Here is a 16936-nt window from a genome sequence, read left to right on the forward strand (position 1 = left end):
GCCTACTAGGTGTGTTGCCTCAGGCCTACTAGGTGTGTTGCCTCAGGCCTACTAGGTGTGTTGCCTCAGGCCTACTAGGTGTGTTGCCTCAGGCATACTAGGTGTGTTGCCTCAGGCCTACTAGGTGTGTTGCCTCAGGCCTACTAGGTGTGTTGCCTCAGGCCTACTAGGTGTGTTAACTCAGGCCTACTAGGTGTGTTGCCTCAGGCCTGCTAGGTGTGTTGTCTCAGGCCTACTAGGTGTGTTGCCTCAGGCCTAATAGGTGTGTTGCCTCAGGCCTACTAGGTGTGTTGCCTCAGGCCTACTAGGTGTGTTGCCTCAGGCCTACTAGGTGTGTTGCCTCAGGCCTACTAGGTGTGTTGCCTCAGGCCTACTAGGTGTGTTGCCTCAGGCCTACTAGGTGTGTTGCCTCAGGCCTACTAGGTGTGTTGCCTCAGGCCTACTAGGTGTGTTGCCTCAGGCATACTAGGTGTGTTGCCTCAGGCCTACTAGGTGTGTTGCCTCAGGCCTACTAGGTGTGTTGCCTCAGGCCTACTAGGTGTGTTAACTCAGGCCTACTAGGTGTGTTGCCTCAGGCCTGCTAGGTGTGTTGTCTCAGGCCTACTAGGTGTGTTGCCTCAGGCCTACTAGGTGTGTTAACTCAGAACTAATAGGTGTGTTGCCTCAGGCCTACTAGGTGTGTTGCCTCAGGCCTAGTAAAGTAAAGTAAAGTCCCCTTTACTGGCTCAAAAGGCCGACCAATCAGCCTGTTACCAACCCTTAGTAAAATTTTAGACCAATCAGCCTGTTACCAACCCTTAGTAAACTTTTAGACCAATCAGCCTGTTACCAACCCTTAGTAAACTTTTAGACCAATCAGCCTGTTACCAACCCTTAGTAAACTTTTAGACCAATCAGCCTGTTACCAACCCGTAGTAAACTTTTAGACCAATCAGCCTGTTACCAACCCTTAGTAAACTTTTAGACCAATCAGCCTGTTACCAACCCTTAGTAAACTTTTAGACCAATCAGCCTGTAACCTACCCTTAGTAAACTTTTAGACCAATCAGCCTGTTAGCAACCCTTACTAAACGTTTAGACCAATCAGCCTGTTACCAACCCTTAGTAAACTTTTAGACCAATCAGCCTGTAACCTATCCTTAGTAAACTTTTAGACCAATCAGCCTGTTACCAACCCTTAGTAAACTTTTAGACCAATCAGCCTGTTGCCAACCCACAGTAAACTTTTAGACCAATCAGCCTGTTACCAACCCTTAGTAAACTTTTAGACCAATCAGCCTGTTACCAACCCTTAGTAAACTTTTAGACCAATCAGCCTGTTACCAACCCTTAGTAAACTTTTAGACCAATCAGCCTGTTACCAACCCTTAGTAAACTTTTAGACCAATCAGCCTGTTACCAACCCTTAGTAAACTTTTAGACCAATCAGCCTGTTACCAACCCTTAGTAAACTTTTAGACCAATCAGCCTGTTACCAACCCTTAGAAAACTTTTTGACCAATCAGCCTGTTACCAAACCTTAGTAAACTTTTAGACCAATCAGCCTGTTACCAACCTTTAGTAAACTTTTAGACCAGTCAGCCTGTTACCAACCCTTAGTAAACTTTTAGACCAATCAGCCTGTTACCAACCCTTAGTAAACTTTTAGACCAATCAGCCTGTTACCAACCCTTTGTAAACTTTTAGACCAATCAGCCTGTTACCAACCCTTAGTAAACTTTTAGACCAATCAGCCTGTTACCAACCCTTAGTAAACTTTTAGACCAATCAGCCTGTTACCAACCCTTAGTAAACTTTTAGACCAATCAGCCTGTTACCAACCCTTAGTAAACTTTTAGACCAATCAGCCTGTTACCAACCCTTAGTAAACTTTTAGACCAATCAGCCTGTTACCAACCCTTAGTAAACTTTTAGAAAAAATGGTGTTGGACCAGAAACAATGCATTTCTACAGTAAACAAACTGACAACAGACTTTCAGCACTTACAGGGAAGAACATTCAACAAGCACAGCACTTACACAAATTACTGATTGGCTGAGAGAAATTGATGATAGAAAGATTGTATGGGCTGTTTTGCTCGACTTTTTACATTATCAATCATAGTCTGCTGTTGGAAAAACACATGTTGTGGCTTTACACCCCCTGCTATAGTGTGGATAAAGAGTTACCTGTCCAACAGAACACAGAGACACATAATCCAGGTAGAATCAGGAATTCTAGGCCCCTTACTTTTTAAAGGAATTCTAGGCCCCTTTCTTTTTAAATGAATTCTAGGCCCCTTACTTTTTAAAGGAATTATAGGCCCCTTACTTTTTAAAGGAATTCTAGGCCCCTTACTTTTTAAAGGAATTCTAGGCCCCTTACTTTTTAAAGGAATTCTAGGCCCCTTACTTTTTAAAGGAATTCTAGGCCCCTTTCTTTTTAAATGAATTCTAGGCCCCTTACTTTTTAAAGGAATTATAGGCCCCTTACTTTTTAAAGGAATTCTAGGCCCCTTACTTTTTAAAGGAATTCTAGGCCCCTTACTTTTTTAGATGTTTACTAATGACATCAAATCAAATGTTATTTGTCACACAATACAGTGAAATGCTGACTTTCAGGCCCTAACCAACAATGCTGTTTACATTTTTTTTATTAAACAATACTTTAAAAAATATGAATAAGAAATACAAGTAATAAATAATTAAAGAGTAGCAGTAAAATTACAATAGCGAGGCTATACACAGGGGTACCGGTACAGAGTCTCTTTCGGGGACAGCCGGTTAGTCTAGGTAATTGAGGTAGGTAGAGTTATTAAAGTGACTATGCATAGATTATAAAATAGAGTAGTAGCAGTGTAAAGGAGGAGGGGGGCAATGCAAATAGTCTGGGCAACCATTTGATTAGATGTTCAGGAGTCTTACGGCTTGGGGGTAGAAGCTGTTTAGAAGCCTCTTGGACCTAGACTTGGTGCTCTGGTACCGTAGCAGAGAGAACAGTCTACGACTAGGGTGGCTGGAGTCTTTGACAATTTTTAGGGCCTTCCTCTGACACCGCCTGGTATAGAGGTCCTGGATGGCAGGAAGCCTGGTAACAGTGATGTACTGGGCCGTACGCACTACACTTGTCACGTTCTGACCATAGTTCTTTTGTGTTTCCTGTCTTAGTGTTTTCTGCACCAGTTAGGACTGTTTCGGTTTTGCCACGTTTATTGTTTTGTATTGTGTTCATGTTGAGTTTTCTTATTAAAAAACATGAACTATAACCACACTGCGTTTTGGTCCTCCTCTCTTTCCCAAGAAGAAAGCCGTTACAGAACCACCCACCACAACAGGACCAAGCGGCATGGTGAAAAGCAGCAACAGCAGGAGAGGCAGCAGCAGCTACAAGAGCAGGAGCAGCGCAAGGAGGAATGGACATGGGAGGACGTGTTGGACGGCAAGGGTTGCTACACATGGGAGGAGATCCTGGCGGGAAAGGATCGCCTTCCATGGGAACAGGTGGAGGCAGCTAGGAGAGCAGAGGCAGCCGGAAAGAGGAACCGGCGATACGAGGGAACACGGCTGGCAAGGAAGCCTGAGAGGCAGCCCCAAAAATGTCTTGGGGGGGTGTCACACAGGAAGTATGGCGAAGCCAGGTAGGAGACCTGCGCCAACTTCCTGTGCTTACCGGAGGGCGAGAGAGACCGGGCAGGCACCGTGTTATGCTGTGGAGCTCACGGTGTCCCCAGTGTGGGTGCATAGCCCGGTGCGGTACATGCCAGCTCCTCATATCGGCCGGGCTAGAGTGGGCATCGAGCCAGGTGCCATGAAGCCGGCTCTACGCATCTGGTCTCCAGTGCGTCTCCTTGGGCCGGCTTACATGGCACCAGCCTTATGCATGGTGTCCCCGGTTCGCCTGCACAGCCCAGTGCGGGCTATTCCACCTCGCCACACTGGCAGGGCGACCGGGAGCATTCAACCAGGTAAGGTTGGGCAGGCTCGGTGCTCAAGAGCTCCAGTGAGCCTGCATGGTCCGATCTATCCAGTACCACCTCCACGCATCTGCCCTCCGGTGGCAGCTCCCTGCACCGGGCTTCCTGTGCGTGTCCTCGGCCCAGGACCACCAGTGCCGGCACCACGCACCAGGCCTACAGTGAACTTCGCCTGTCCAGAGCTGCTAGAGCCTCCCGTCTGTCCAGAGCTGCTAGCGTCTCCCATCTGTCCAGAGCCGCCAGAGCCACCAGTCTGCAGGGAGCCGCCAGAGCCGCCAGTCTGCAGGGAGCCGCCAGAGCCGCCAGTCTGCAGGGAGCCGCCAGAGCCGCCAGTCTGCAAGGAGCCGCCAGTCATCCAGGATCTGCCAGAGCCGCCAGTCAGTCAGTATCCGCCAGAGCCGCCAGTCAGCCAGGATTCGCCAGAGCCGCCATTCAGCCAGGATCCGCCAGAGCCGCCATTCAGCCAGGATCCGCCAGAGCCGTCAACCTCCCTGAGCTATCTCTCAGTCCTGAGCTTCCTCAGTAATGAGGCACCCCTCAGTCCAGTGGGGCCCTTTGTTAGGGTTACTAGGCCAAAGTCGGCGGTGAGGGTCGCCACTCAAGGGACGCTAAGGAGGTGGACAAAGACTATGATGGAGTGGGGTCCACGTCCAGCGCCAGAGCTGCCACCGCGGACAGATGCCCATCCAAACCCTACCTTATAGGTTTAGGTTGTGCGGTCGGAGTCCGCACCTTGGGCGGGGGGGTACTGTCACGGTCTGACCATAGTTCTTTTGTGTTTCCTGTCTTAGTGTTTTCTGCACCAGTTAGGACTGTTTCGGTTTTGACACGTTTATTGTTTTGTATTGTGTTCATGTTGAGTTTTCTTATTAATAAACATGAACTATAACCACGCTGCGTTTTGGTCCAACCTCTCCTTCCCAGGAAGAAAGCCATTACAACACTCTGTAGTGCCTTGTGGTCGGAGGCCGAGCAGTTGCCACACTTTTGAGTGAAGCCAGTGTGTCTATGCATGAGGATGACACAACACTATATATGTCAGCTACTACAGAGCCTGAAATGACTGCAACACTTAACAAAGAGCTGCAGTGACTTTCAAAATGGGTGGCAAGGAATCATTTAGTCCTAAATATTTCAAACCAAACCCTAAACTTCAAATAAATCTTCAAATGCATAATGTTGAAATTATGCAAATGAAGGTGACTAAACTGCATGGAGTAACCCTGGATCTGTCATGTACTGTCATGTTGTGTCTTGTCTCTGTCCTTTCCCTTCACCCTGTCTCCCTCTGCTGGTCGTTGTTAGGTTACCTTTTCTCCCCCGCTTTCCACCAGCTGTTCCTTGTCTCCTCTGACTACCCATTCACCCCGTTTCCCACCTGTTCCCTTTTTCCCTCTGATTAGGTCCCTATATCTCTCTCTGTTTCTGTTCCTGTCCTTGTCGGATTCTTGTTTGTTGTGTTTCATGCCTGAGCCAGACTATCGTCATGTTTGCTGTAACCTTGTCCTGTCCTGTCCGAATCTGCCGGTCTATCTGAGCCTACCTATGTTTGGTTATTAAAGAAGCTCTGTTTAAGTTAGTTCGCTTTTGGGTCCTCATTCACTCACCGTAACAGAAGAATCCGACCAAGAATGGACCCAGCGACTTCGGATCCTCTCCACTCAGCCGTCGGGATCCAGGGAGCGATGCTAGGCAGACACGAGCAGGAAGTGTCTGCTGCTCGACATGCCGTTGAGACCCTGGCCACCCAAGTCTCCAACCTCACAGAACAGGTTCACCATCTCCGCCTCGATCCACCGGCCACTTCCAGGGCTTTCGAATCTCCGGAGCCCAGAATCAATAACCCGCCGTGTTACTCTGGGGAGCCCACTGAATGCCGCTCGTTCCTCACCCAGTGTGATATTGTGTTTTTTCTCCAGCCCAACACTTACTCCAGGAGCACTGCTCGTGTCGCCTACGTCATATCTCTCCTTATTGGACGGGCTCGTGAGTGGGGCACGGCAATCTGGGAGGCAAGGGCTGAGTGTACTAACCAGTATCAGGACTTTAAGGAGGAGATGATACGGGTTTTTGATCGATCTGTTTTTGGGGAGGAGGCTTCCAGGGCCCTGTCTTCCCTATGTCAAGGCAATCGATCCATAACAGACTACTCTATTGAGTTTCGCACTCTTGCTGTCTCCAGTGGCTGGAACGAGCCGGCCTTGCTCGCTCGTCTTCTGGAGGGTCTCCGCGCAGAGGTAAAGGATGAGATTCTCTCCCGGGAGGTTACTTCCAGCGTGGATTCCTTGATTGAACTCGCTATTCGCATTGAGCGACGGGTTGATCTTCGTCACCGAGCTCGTGGAAAGGAGCTCGCGCTCTCCGTTGCCCCCCTCTCCGCATCACTACCATCTTCCTCTGCCGGCTCGGGTGCTGAGCCCATGCAGCTGGGAGGTATCCGCATCTCGACTAAGGAGAGGGAACGGAGAATCACCAACCGCCTCTGTCTCTATTGCGGTTCCGCTGGTCATTTTGTCACTTCATGTCCAGTAAAAGGCCAGAGCTCGTCAGTAAGCGGAGGGCTACTGGTGAGCGCTACTACTCCTGTCTCTCCTTCAAGATCCTGCACTACCTTGTCGGTCCATCTACGCTGGACCGGTTCGTCAGCTTCCTGCAGTGCCTTAATAGACTCTGGGGCGGAGGGCTGTTTTATGGACGAGACCTGGGCTCGGGAACATGACATTCCTCTCAGACAGTTAAAGGAGCCCACGGCCTTGTTCGCCCTGGATGGTAGTCCTCTCCCCAGGATTCAGCGTGAGACGCTACCTTTAACCCTCACTGTTTCTGGTAATCATAGTGAAACCATTTCTTTTTTAATTTTTCGTTCACCTTTTACACCTGTTGTTTTGGGCCATCCCTGGCTAGTTTGTCATAATCCTTCCATTAATTGGTCTAGTAATTCTATCCTCTCCTGGAACGTCTCTTGTCATGTGAAATGTTTAATGTCTGCTATCCCTCCTGTTTCCTCTGTCTCTTCTTCACAGGAGGAGCCTGGTGATTTGACAGGGGTGCCGGAGGAATATCACGATCTGCGCACGGTGTTCAGTCGGTCCAGGGCCACCTCTCTTCCTCCACACCGGTCGTATGATTGTAGTATTGATCTCCTTCCGGGAACCACCCCCCCCCGGGGTAGACTATACTCTCTGTCGGCTCCCGAACGTAAGGCTCTCGAAGATTATTTGTCTGTAGCTCTTGACGCCGGTACCATAGTCCCCTCCTCCTCTCCCGCCGGAGCGGGGTTTTTTTTTTGTCAAGAAGAAGGACGGGTCTCTGCGCCCCTGCATAGATTATCGAGGGCTGAATGACATAACAGTGAAGAATCATTATCCGCTTCCTCTTATGTCTTCAGCCTTCGAGATCCTGCAGGGAGCCAGGTTTTTCACTAAGTTGGACCTTCGTAACGCTTACCATCTCGTGCGCATCAGGGAGGGGGACGAGTGGAAGACGGCGTTTAACACTCCGTTAGGGCACTTTGAATACCGGGTTCTTCCTTTCGGCCTCGCTAACGCTCCAGCTGTCTTTCAGGCATTAGTCAATGATGTCCTGAGAGACATGCTGAACATCTTTGTTTTCGTTTACCTTGACGATATCCTGATTTTTTCACCGTCACTCCAGATTCATGTTCAGCACGTTCGACGTGTCCTCCAGCGCCTTTTAGAGAATTGTCTTTTTGTGAAGGCTGAGAAGTGCACTTTTCATGCCTCCTCCGTCACATTTCTCGGTTCTGTTATTTCCGCTGAAGGCATTAAGATGGATCCCGCTAAGGTCCAAGCTGTCATTGATTGGCCCGTCCCTAAGTCACGCGTCGAGCTGCAGCGCTTTCTCGGCTTCACGAACTTCTATCGTCGTTTCATCCGTAATTTCGGTCAGGTGGCAGCTCCTCTCACAGCCCTTACTTCTGTCAAGACGTGCTTTAAGTGGTCCGTTTCCGCCCAGGGAGCTTTTGATCTCCTCAAGAATCGTTTTACATCCGCTCCTATCCTTGTTACACCTGACGTCTCTAGACAGTTCGTTGTCGAGGTTGACGCGTCAGAGGTGGGCATGGGAGCCATCCTTTCTCAGCGCTCCCTCTCTGACGACAAGGTCCACCCATGCGCGTATTTTTCTCATCGCCTGTCGCCGTCGGAACGTAACTATGATGTGGGTAACCGCGAACTGCTCGCCATCCAGTTAGCCCTAGGCGAATGGCGACAGTGGTTGGAGGGGGCGACCGTTCCTTTTGTCGTTTGGACTGACCATAGGAACCTTGAGTACATCCGTTCTGCCAAACGACTTAATGCGCGTCAGGCGCGTTGGGCGCTGTTTTTCGCTCGTTTCGAGTTCGTGATTTCTTATCGTCCGGGCTCTAAGAACACCAAGCCTGATGCTTTGTCTCGTCTCTTCAGTTCTTCAGTAGCCTCCACTGACCCCGAGGGGATTCTCCCTGAGGGGCGTGTTGTCGGGTTGACTGTCTGGGGAATTGAGAGGCAGGTAAAACAAGCGCTCACTCACACTCCGTCGCCGCGCGCTTGTCCTAGGAACCTTCTTTTTGTTCCCGTTCCTACTCGTCTGGCCGTTCTTCAGTGGGCTCACTCTGCCAAGTTAGCCGGCCACCCTGGCGTTCGGGGTACGCTTGCTTCCATTCGCCAGCGTTTTTGGTGGCCCACCCGGGAGCATGACACGCGTCGTTTCGTGGCTGCTTGTTCGGTCTGCGCGCAGACTAAGTCCGGTAACTCTCCTCCTGCCGGCCGTCTCAGGCCGCTTCCTATTCCCTCTCGACCGTGGTCTCACATCGCCTTAGATTTTGTCACCGGACTGCCTTCGTCAGCGGGGAAGACTGTTATTCTTACGGTTGTCGATAGGTTCTCTAAGGCGGCTCATTTCATTCCCCTTGCTAAGCTTCCTTCTGCTAAAGAGACGGCACAAATCATCATCGAGAATGTTTTCAGAATTCATGGCCTTCCGTCAGACGTCGTTTCGGACAGAGGTCCGCAATTCACGTCTCAATTTTGGAGGGAGTTTTGCCGTTTGATTGGGGCTTCCGTCAGTCTCTCTTCCGGCTTTCACCCCCAGTCTAACGGTCAAGCAGAACGGGCCAATCAGACTATTGGTCGCATCTTACGCAGTCTTTCTTTTCGTAACCCTGCGTCTTGGTCAGAACAGCTCCCCTGGGCAGAATACGCCCACAACTCGCTTCCTTCGTCTGCGACCGGGCTATCTCCTTTTCAGAGTAGCCTCGGGTACCAGCCTCCGCTGTTCTCATCTCAGTTCGCCGAGTCCAGCGTCCCCTCCGCTCAGGCTTTTGTCCAACGTTGCGAGCGCACCTGGAAGAGGGTCAGGTCTGCACTTTGCCGTTATAGGACGCAGACTGTGAGGGCTTCTAATAAGCGTAGAACTAAGAGTCCTAGATATTGTCGCGGTCAGAGAGTTTGGCTCTCCACTCAGAACCTTCCCCTTAAGACGGCTTCTCGCAAGTTGACCCCACGGTTCATTGGTCCGTTCCGTATTTCTCGGGTCATTAATCCTGTCGCAGTTCGACTTCTTCTTCCGCGATACCTTCGTCGCGTCCACCCGGTCTTCCATGTCTCCTGCATCAAGCCCGTCCTTCGCGCCCCCGCTCGTCTTCCCCCCCCTCCCCCCCCATCCTTGTCGAGGGCGCACCCATCTACAGGGTCCGTAGAATTTTGGACATGCGTCCTCGGGGCCGTGGTCACCAGTACCTCGTAGATTGGGAGGGGTACGGTCCTGAGGAGAGGAGTTGGGTTCCCTCTCGGGACGTGCTGGACCGTGCGCTGATCGAGGATTTCCTCCGTTGCCGCCAGGTTTCCTCCTCGAGTGCGCCAGGAGGCGCTCGGTGAGTGGGGGGGTACTGTCATGTACTGTCATGTTGTGTCTTGTCTCTGTCCTTTCCCTTCACCCTGTCTCCCTCTGCTGGTCGTTGTTAGGTTACCTTTTCTCCCCCGCTTTCCACCAGCTGTTCCTTGTCTCCTCTGACTACCCATTCACCCCGTTTCCCACCTGTTCCCCTTTTCCCTCTGATTAGGTCCCTATATCTCTCTCTGTTTCTGTTCCTGTCCTTGTCGGATTCTTGTTTGTTGTGTTTCATGCCTGAGCCAGACTATCGTCATGTTTGCTGTAACCTTGTCCTGTCCTGTCCGAATCTGCCGGTCTATCTGAGCCTACCTATGTTTGGTTATTAAAGAAGCTCTGTTTAAGTTAGTTCGCTTTTGGGTCCTCATTCACTCACCGTAACAGGATCGTAAACTGTCATGGTCAAAACATATTGAGTCAACAGTAGCTAAGATGGGGAGAAGTCTGTCCATAATAAAGTGTTGCTCTACCTTCTTAATAACACTGTCAACAAGGCAGGTTTTACAGGCCCTAGTTTCTACCTTCTTAACAACACTGTCAACAAGGCAGGTTTTACAGGCCCTAGTTTCTACCTTCTTAACAGCACTGTCAACAAGGCAGGTCCTACAGGCCCTAGTTTCTACCTTCTTAACAGCACTGTCAAAAAGGCAGGTCCTACAGGTCCTAGTTTCTACCTTCTTAACAGCACTGTCAACAAGGCAGGTCCTACAGACCCTTCTTAACAGCACTGTCAACAAGGCAGGTCCTACAGGCCCTAGTTTCTACCTTCTTAACAGCACTATCAACAAGGCAGGTTTTACAGGCCCTAGTTTCTACCTTCTTAACAGCACTGTCAACAAGGCAGGTCCTACAGGCCCTAGTTTCTACCTTCTTAACAGCACTATCAACAAGGCAGGTTTTACAGGCCCTAGTTTCTACCTTCTTAACAGCACTGTCAACAAGGCAGGTTTTACAGGCCCTAATTTTGATGCAGCTTGACTACTGTTCAGTCGTGTGGTCAGGTGCCACAAAGAGGGACTTACTGTAGGAAAAGTGCAATTGGCTGAGAACAGGGCAGCACGGCTGGCCTTCTGTTGTACACAGAGAGCTAACACTAATAATATGTGTGTCAAACTTTCCTGGCTCTAAGTGAAGGAGAGATCGACTTCCTCATTACTTGTATTTATGAGATGACTGGACATGTTGAAAGCACCAAGCTGTCTGTTTGAACTACTGGCACAAAGCTCAGACAGCCATACTTACCCCCAAAGACATGCCACCAGAGGTCTCTTCACAGTCCCCAAGTCCAGAACAGCATATGGGAGGCGCACAGTACTACACACCACAACACAACACACCACACACCACACACCACACACCACAACAACACAACACACCACACCACACACCACAACAACAAAACACACCACAACACAACACAACAACACACCATAACAACACAAAAAACACAACAACACACCACAACACACCATACACCGCAACACACCACAACACAACAACACAACACAACAACACACCACAACACACCACACACCACACACCCCAACACAACACAACACAACACACAAATGAAAACTGTCACATCCTTATCATGTTCATAGTGGATCCAAGTTGTTGCCATGGGTAACCAAGTTTACCATCAGATACCAACTAACTTAGATATAAATGAAGACATGAGACAGGGAGGAAGTTGAGGTGGAGATTAAAACACCCAGAAACCCACAGCACACTAGTGCTAAAAATGTTACCATGGTAACCATCCTAGCATTCATCCCAATTGACAACCTATTATACAGTGCACTATGGGCCCTGGTCAAATGTAGTGCACTATACAGGGAATAGGGTGTCATTTGGGCCTCATTTACTAGAAAGAGGAAGCTGCCAGTGGAATAACGGATTCTACAGCAAAAAAGTCCCTACTGTAATATAAGCACCACACTCAGATCAGTTTACATAGTCCCTTACTGATCATCATTATCCAGGCTTACACAGTAACTGAACCTAGACCTGTCCTTATGGGGCGGTTTGCAGTGGCACAACAGTAACCTCTGTTTGAGGAAGTAGCATGGGGATCAGTGAGGGTAGTGACCTCTCTAACAGTCTAGATCAGGGGGGTCACACTCATTTTGCCAAGTGGGCCGCATTTGATCTTCAACCTGGTCCGGAGGGCCTCACTTAAAATGTCATATATTTCCTCTGCATCGTTTTCTCTGAGAGATCCATCACTATTTGACTGTCTAAATATAAGACACACGTACCATGTCAGTTTCATTCCAATATTACACTTTATATCACATTAGAGTGTAATATAACAAAAAACGTTTAAAATAGAAACACTGGATTTTCAGGATTAAAAAATGATAAAAAGTTGCTTAATTATGAAATTATTAAAAATATTAAGAAACATTCCACTAGAGGCCACTGCTCCCTCCTTTCCTCTGAAGTGTACACTTGTTCACTACTTCAAAACTAAAAGCATTGGATTGGTGGAGGCATGCTAGTGTGAGTTCAGTGAAGGAAAGTGAACTGGGACACACGCCAAGTCTTAGTTCTGCCTCCTGCAAGACGATGTGTTGTGGTCATAGTTCAAACTGGTTTAGGGTACGAGGTCACAGTTCAAACTGGTTTAGGGTACGGGGTCACAGTTCAAACTGGTTTAGGGTACAATACAATACATTCACAACAGATTTCACAACATATTAAGTGTGTGCCCTTAGGCCTCTACTCTTCTACCACTTATCTACAATGTTATCTTGTGTTTATATGCACTTGTCTATGTTTGTGTTGCTTCACAGTCCCCGCTGTTCCATAAGGTGTATTATTTTGTATCAAACTTTACTGTTGGCGTGAGTTACCTGATGTGGAATAGAGTTCCTTGTAGTCATGGCTCTATGTAGTACTGTGCTGCTCCCACAGTCTGTTCTGGACTTACAGCTCAGTCAGGCATCAGATTGCTGCTATATCACGTGATGGGTACAGCTGTGAGTTCAGGCAGACGTCTGGATTGGAATGTGGCCAAAAGATAGGGGCCATGTGGTTAGAGGTCGAGGGTCAGAGGTCAGGGCAGGTTCAGGGGTCAGGGCTAGCATGGCCTCAGCCGTCTCATCTGTGCCGGGCGCAGTGTTGTTACTGTTGTTACTAAGCCTGACAGACAGGTGTATCGACCAGGTGTGTATGTGCACATGCCCAGAGGGCTGCGCACCGAGGGAACCCACACACACTCATCCTCATCTGTAGTGGACTGACACACACACAAGCTAAGCTGAGATACTCGCATCACACACACACACACACACACACACACACACACACACACACACACACACACACACACACACACACACACACAAACACACGGATGCACAAATACACACACTCATCCTCATCTGTAGTGGACACACACAAAGCATGCTGAGCCCTTGCCACACACATAGACACACAAACACACACACACAAACATGCCGGTGTTTCACCTATCAATCACACTTGCACAAACCAAACAGGGTATCCATTACAAACATTGCCGTGCTGATGTGACAACATAATATTATTTGCGTTGTCGTGGAAATTACCACCAGGGACTCAAAGTCAAACTTAAATGAATCATTCTTTATTATCAGCAAGCTGGAGAGGTTCCAACAAACTTCATGCAACATAGTACACATCAGTCAGGAGCTCTGCCGGGGCAGTCCCGTTAGTTCTCTAAAATACGGCTGTCCAAACAATTCATATAAGCATGATTTACATGATTCATTATTCATCATCAGCGTTGGTTCCTGCAAGTGACTGACTGACTGATAACTAACAAGGTTTCTTCTCTCAAATCTGGGACCTTGAAACTGAGATAGTCTTTTTGGTTCACAGAACAATGTTCTGGGCGTACTGTCATTTGGTCTGAGGAGGAGGTCACAGTCACCTGCACGAACCAAGATAGAGTGAGAGGAGATGCTGTGTACAATTAAATGCTACCTCTTCAGACAGCAACATTTTCCCTCACTTTCCCTCCTTGTATTACGCTGCGATAACTATTGTTAAAATTGTTATAATTGTTCAAATGGCTTTAAAACATCGTTTTTCAAAATTAAAAGCCTGAAACCAGACAAACTATTTACTGTATGACAAATTTTTACCACCAATATTCTTAATAGAAATGTCTAAGACAAATGTCAAATAGAATAACAACACACTGTTAAAACCATTTTATCAAATTGGCTTATACTCCCCCTGTAACATTGACGACCTCACTGCAGAGTTACAGGGTCAGGTTTGGTAGAGGGCTAACCCTTAGGGAGAAATCCCGACCATATAGCAGAACCAATCTGGAGAGATTTTTTTTTAAGCAAGACAAAAACAAAACAAACAAAACATCATACAACAAACAAAACAAAAACCACAATTCAAACAACAACCAAGAACAACAACCACAATACACTTCTTCCCTTTTGACACATGACTCACATCTTGTTTTATGCGTCCAAAACAACAACAACACTGCCGGTTAAGTAAACAATAAACAAATCAGAAAAACAAATACAATCAAATGACCTTGATAACTCCATAAGGAAATAATTGTATCCCATAAGGTAATTCAAGATATAGTAATATGGACTGGAGACAGGTTTCCCTCATTCAGGGGCAGCACTCTCTCTCTCTCTCTCTCTCCTCCTCATGGTCTGAATCACACATAGGACTATTGATAAAACGTGTATGTGACCAATCTGATTTAATTTATAATCTTCTACCTAATTATCAGTGTTTACATCTTACATTTAAATCTCACCCAATGTCTCTAGCTTTTCTGGTGAGGGTGATTAGGCCTCACCAGAAAGTCAGAATAGAGGTCGGAGGTCATTCAACCCTATTAAGTGAGTGTTTATTTCCCCATTCTTTTCCCGTTCTTCTGTATCTTAAAAGACGTTTCAAACATTTTGTGTACAAGGTTTACACTGGGGTTTTCAGTACATTTCTTAACCTCTCTAGGGTAGGGGGCAGCATTCAGAATTTTGGATGATATGATATGATATGCATTTAACTGGTAGAGTTGGTAGATTGGATAGAAAATACTCTAAAGTATCCAAAACTGTTAATATCGTGTCTGTGAGTAAAACAGAACTGATTTGGCAGGCGAAAACCTGAGAAAAATCCATTCAGGAAGTATTTTGGGGGGTTTTTGTAGTTTTCTATTCAATGCCATTACAGTATCCATTGATTTGGGACTCAATTTGCAGATCCAATGCCTTCCACTAGATGTCAACAGTCGTTAGAAATCGTTTCAGGCTTGCATTCTTATAAATGAGGGAGTAACACCAGTCTGAATGAGTGGACCCTACCGTGTCGCAGAGCTTTTTCATGCACAATCCCGAGAGAGTGCATTTCTTGTTTACCTTTTATAGTGACGATGTTATTGTCCTGTTGAAATATTATAGATCATTTAGGCCAAAAACAACCTGAGGATTGAATATAAACATCGTTTGACATGTTTCTATGAACTTTACGGATACAATTTAGATTTTTTTGTCTGCCTGTTTTGACTGCGTTTGAGCCTGTGGATTACTGAAGAAAACGTGCGAACAAAACTGAGGTTTTTCGATATAAAGAGACTTTATTGAACAAAATGAACATTTATTGAGTAAATTAATGTCTTCTGATTGCCACCATATGAAGATCATCAAAGGTAAGGGATTAATATTATCTCTATTTCTGAGTTTTGTAACGCTTCTGCTTGGCTGGTCACTGTTTGGATAATTTGTCAACTGGGCTATGATCTGGGCTAGGTATGTTCTGGGCTAGGTATGCTTTTGCCGAAAAGCATTTTATAAATCTGACACCGTGGTTGGATTAAAACCTGTTGATGCCAGGAGTTCCTCTAGAGGAACACCTTCCCCCCCCCGTTCAGCTCAAACCGTGGCGCATGGAACGCAAAAATATTCTTAGAAATATTTAACCTCCACACATTAACAAGTCCAATAGCTCAAATGAAAGATAAACACCTTGTTCATCTACCCAGCATGTCAGATTTTTTAAATGTTTTACGGCGAAAACACACCACATATTTATATTAGACCACCACCGAAACCAAGACAAGCGGCAGCCATTTTGTCCCAGAAAATATAAAATTATAAAAGCAGGATTAAAAAATAAATCGCTCACTAACCTTTTGAAAATCTTCATCAGATGACAGTGATAGGACATGTTACACAGTAAAAAAAAATTTTTTCAATAATATGCCATATATATCCATAAATGTCCATTTACAATGTGCTCATGTTCAGAAATTACTCAAAAATGCCCGCAGGAAATCTAGGTAGCTCGGCAAGATAACGTAAATAGACATCATAAACTTTGGCTAAATATACATGTTCTACATATAGTTAGAAAGATACACTGCTTCTTTATGCAACCGCTGTGTTAGATTTATTTTTAACGTTACAGAAATCGCACACTATTCCATATGCTGAGACAGCGCTCAGTTCCAAGCTACATTTCCACGTAATGTTGGAGTCAACAGAAACACAGATTTAAGCATAAATATTCCCTTACCTTCGATGGTCTTCGTTCAGAATGTTCTGGAAGGGTTCATACTTACCCAATACATCGTTTGGTTTCAAGTCTTGCGTCTTTGTATTAGCTACAGCTAATAACATCAGCTGAAATGCACCCAAAACGTCCTCTGGTCCGGAAACGTTGCGCATCAAAACTTCAAAATTACATATTATATGTCGACTAAACAGGTCAAACTAAGTGCAGAAGCAAGCTTTATGATGTTTTTAACACACAAAACAAATTTCAATTCAACCGGGCATCGTTTGCTTTTTCCAGGAGTGCTGGAACAAAGGAATGGCTGTGACCAATTCGCGCCCTAACGCACAGGTTTTTTTCTCGCGGCACTTACTCAAATCACTCCCATAGGGCCAATTCTCGCGCGATTTGAACGATTGAACGCTCTAAAGAAAGAGGACATCTAGTGGAAGAGATGGAAAGTGTCCCCAGATCCATAAGTGGTCGGGAAGGGTGGGGGCCATGACGTCAAAGTTGCTCCAACTTTCATGACCACAAAAACAAGTTTGGAAGAATGCATGCCCTGTGAGTTCTGCT

General features: G+C 46.9%; 1 protein-coding gene across 10 annotated transcripts in view; it reads right to left on the reverse strand.

The window, feature by feature from the left end:
- LOC110519495 (adhesion G protein-coupled receptor E2-like) overlaps nucleotides 1–16936 on the reverse strand; it is a 248464-nt gene that overhangs the window by 92452 nt on the left and 139076 nt on the right. The window lies entirely within an intron of this gene.

Source organism: Oncorhynchus mykiss, chromosome 13 (assembly GCF_013265735.2).
Source record: "Oncorhynchus mykiss isolate Arlee chromosome 13, USDA_OmykA_1.1, whole genome shotgun sequence".
Classification (NCBI taxonomy): Eukaryota; Metazoa; Chordata; class Actinopteri; order Salmoniformes; family Salmonidae; genus Oncorhynchus; species Oncorhynchus mykiss.